Below are 4,386 nucleotides of genomic sequence, written 5' to 3' on the forward strand. Positions count from 1 at the left end.
CCAGTAATAATAATAATAATATCTTCTATTTATAGAGCTTCAAAGTTTCCCAAAGAGCCACCTTTGGGATGGAACATGCCAACAGTTAGATAGTACATAGCAACCCTAGACAACAACTTAAGACAGATGAATGTATCCAGTTGAAGCTGAAGATGAGATTTCATTTGGCAGAAGATAATTGCAAAAGTTATTAATTATTATTGTTGTTGTTTATGCAGCTCTAAACTCAAGAGCAATAGGCACTTTCGAAATACTACCAGTAGGTAGACAAAAGCGCAAAGGCATTATGATCATACCCTAGTAATTTGCAGAAGGCAGAATGTGCTAATAAGAATCCTCCCTTGGAGGTTTTCCCATCTAGGACGCAGCGTAAGCTGATGAATAGTCCATAATGCTGGAAGAGGAGAGAGCTGGATTCTCTTCCTGGCTTTTCCATAGATTCCCAGTGTAACCTTGAGCATATAGTTTAGTTACTCTGAATCTAACAGCATGTTGTAGATGTTTAACTGAAGGTGAGATCTGGAAAGCATTCCAATGGAAGTATTTGATATGAATCTCTATGTGTTTTGCAGTGTGAATTTATTCAAATTGATGGGGTTTTTTTTGTCTTAAGCAACAGGACGGGGTGTACATGGGACCTGGATTTATAAATCATCTTCTCTGAGCGCAATGTTAGGTGCTTGCTTACTCTGGTACTGGCCACAGTGGAACCCCCTAATATACTTTATGACTATTATTAAAATCTCATGGACTTCACAAGCTAATGTAACTCAAATAGTAAACATAAAGACTGTGTGATTATATCTGAAGTATCCTGTGGAAACAGTGAGTCTGCAAATAATTTTTTAAGGCAACTCTGAGAATTTGGCGATTATAATTTTTTACACTGATGCCAAAATAAACAGTAAAGCTGTGAAAGGTGAAAAGGAAAATATGAATCAGGACACTGGAAGTAACCAAATATCAGAGCATCTGATGTTGAACAATGTAAAAATACTGTTGTTTAAATAACATTTAATTTTTACTTATTTCTATTCACACCACCAATTCCTTGCTTTCTTTGTATTTTCCAGTCTTGCATTATGAACATGGAAGTTTTGTATTTGTTTCTTCAGTTGTTTTCCTAAAAATCCATAGACTTTTAAAATTTGTAGAGATATTTTTTTCTACTGAGATGCTTCATGCTTGTTGTGCTCAACTAGGCTGGAAAAGACTAATCCAAAGTCTCATTAGCATCCCTTTGGTGAGGACAGCACAAACTCCGTCTTTAAAGCAATAAGCAAACAGAGCATGTTCCAGCTCCCACTCATGTTTCTGGAAGGGTTTCTGTTGATTGGAGCTGGCTCAGCCGTATCTGCCAGGCTTCATCTGCAGCCAACATCAATTTCCAAAATATCCAGCTTCCGTGCGTCACATTGAAATGTCTGAGAGGCTCTTGTCCTTCGTCAGGGTTGGACTACTGAAATCAACAGGACTGGTGATCCGAAATGACATGGACACTGTTGAAAGCGTCATCAGTGGAGACATCAGACTTTCCCTCCTTGTTCAGGCCTGCCTGCCTGCATACACAGGCATTTTCTTTATGGATTTCAGGTACACCTTGGATTTGGGAATTACTGCTGTATTTTGAAACAGCAATGCTTTCTGTCACTAACAAAAAGACTGCAATAAAAATGCAGTTTGAGCTTGCAGTGCTTAAATGCTTCAGCCTGTGCTCCACATTGTATGTAAACACGTCTGCTGAATCCCTGAGAATATCTGCGGGAGCAAAGTCATAGATTTGCCTACAGCCCTGATTCTGTGAACAGGTTTAGTCTTGTTCCCAAGTGAAGGGCCCCTGATCTCTGTAGGAGGATAATAAATCACATACATGTTCACAGGATTAGAATTTTCATCAGTAATAATTTTATTATTTGTTTTATGTTTATCTTTTTTCTTAAATGCCTTTGTAAAGTTTGAAGGAAACCAGTTGTGACATTTTTTTAAAAGACTGTATTTCTCTCTTTATTCCCAATATATTTTTCTTCAAATATTTGACAGCATAAATTTCTAATGAGTTTTGCAGACTAGAAACCTTTAAAAAGTGTCTGAAGTCCATGGTTTATATGATCATAATTCAAACCACACGCCCTTTCCTTAATGGAATGAGATTAAAGAAGAATTCTGTTTGCATTTGTCGGTTTCTTAATACCAGCCACTTTAGTACATTTGGTACAGTGAATTTCAGTCCCAGGAATCACTTCACTGGTAAGAGTAGTCTCTGATTCCCTGGGATTCATCTGGTTAATCCTCATTAAGGGGTTGTGACATAGTTTTTAGACCTGGGGGATTCTTAGGGGGTTTTCTGATGCTGTCTGCCTATTTACTCCACATATCTCACGGACCCTGTTCTCCAAGTTCAGCTGCAGGGAAAGGATGAAGTTCCATCCCCAGTTTTCCAGTCCACCCAATTCCCTAGGCAGATTGTGCCAAGGACCTTGCAGCCAGGTGTACGGCAGGCGGAGGAGCTGGGGCTGACTTCTGCGGGGAACCTGCACAACTGAGCTCCGTTTCCGATCGCTGCGTTTCTATTTTCTCGCTTTTCTGCAGCGGTCGCTTTCTGTTCCTCATTTGGTTCTTTTCTTCGCAGTCATTATTTAGCACTGTTCTGCAGAGAAGCACATTTGCTATCTTTCAGACCAGGTTTTTAGCTGTTCTTGGCCTTTCTGTGTCTGTGTGAATTCTTCCCGCTAACACTGATAATCTTGCTGCATCACCATCTGTTGGTTTGTTAATCTTCCATTCCTGACATTCAGCAAAACATTGAACAATTACACATTGGCTGTTTCTGAAAGGCTGGGCATAAACTTCTAGTTCTCTCTATAGTGCTTCCTGTTTTACCGAATGCCAATTTTAGATTACTTACCTTCCTTAAATGTGACTTAAAATCATATCATTTTAGAAATACAGTATTATAATTCCTCGGATTACAAGACTGGGAAAAAGGCGAAAAGCTGTGTTGCTTTTTGCCGTTAACTGGTGTGCTCTGATCTGCTGCTGGGCTGGAAACAGGTTAGGCAGTTGTGTGTGCTGTGGCTTGCATACCAGTGGTGCCCTTTTTTCTGCCAAGATATGCAAAACCGAAATATTTTTCAAAACCTTTTGTGGTTTCCAATACTCCTTTTCTGGGAAGGGTTTTGAGCTAGGAAGAGAGTTTGAGAAGGAGGAAGTGCAAATTTAACTTTGTTCCCTGTCTGATTCACATCTGGGCTGAAATCTCTCTCCTAAGCCAAGCCAGCCCTCCCCCCACTGCCCACCAGCGCTCCAGCACAAAACCATGCAGGTAGACACTTTGCACCCCCGTATTTTCTGAACACATTCTGCAGTGCTGTGCGTTTCTGAGATGATGCAGATATGTTTTGAAACTTCAGTGACTGCTGAGGAATAAAGCTTTCATGTTTTCTTCTGCTGTGCTTCACTGTTTCCTCTTCCTGGCCAACAGCAAGTGCATTCTGCAAACCACAAAATGAAAACCCATGTAATTCAGACAAACACATTAGCCTACAACAAGTTTTAATATTTTATCTTTTCTCCCTTCGCCTCTTCCCACCCCAAGATAAGCCCACATTTGTGCTGCAGCTACCTCTGCAGTACCAGCCCTATGGTGGCAAAACACATTTTCCTCTTGACAAACACTGGTATTCCTCAGAATCTGGGGGGAGTCAGCCCTGCAAACACTGCCCAAACCCCATGTCTCACTCGCAAAGCAACCTGGCACAGGACAGGGCCAGTGGTTCTGTGAAGCCTTCCATGGAAATTCATCCAACGCCTTGTGTAAAATGTAAAGTATTGCATGAAATCTGGATGGGGGTGAGGGAGGCTGGAACAAAAATTGTACTGGGTGGTTCACCTTGTCTGTGGTGGGGTAATACCGTGCAAAGGACTCTGAGAGCAGCCATGTGACACCTCTGGGTTGACTAGACTTCTAGCTGCTTGGGCTCTCATATGATCCCCTAAAAATAGCACCTTATGTTTCCCGTCGTTGCTTTCCAGCTATTTTAATTAGCATGTGGTCTCCGGTTTTTGCTTTGTGATTTGTAAATAGGAAATATTTACGCTAGACCAGTAACGCCACATTCCTCCACAATCTCTTTTCTTAAATTAGATGGATTATAGCTCTGTTTATAGAGTACCTAATGCGTTTGTCCGAATATCTCTAAATGTCACTGGCTTCTACATAATGTTTTTAAAGAGAACTAATTTTTAGATCACTCAGACTATTTACAGGCATTTTTTCCCTCATCTGACCTGTCACAAGCGTGCTCATTTCCTAACCTTTAGTTGAAAGACTGATTCATCGCCTGTCCTGGGACAGGCTGAAACGCCACTGCAAATTGCAAAGGGCTG

The sequence above is a fragment of the Egretta garzetta genome, unplaced genomic scaffold (assembly GCF_000687185.1).
Source record: "Egretta garzetta isolate BGI_Z169 unplaced genomic scaffold, ASM68718v1 scaffold56, whole genome shotgun sequence".
In the NCBI taxonomy this organism is placed as follows: Eukaryota; Metazoa; Chordata; class Aves; order Pelecaniformes; family Ardeidae; genus Egretta; species Egretta garzetta.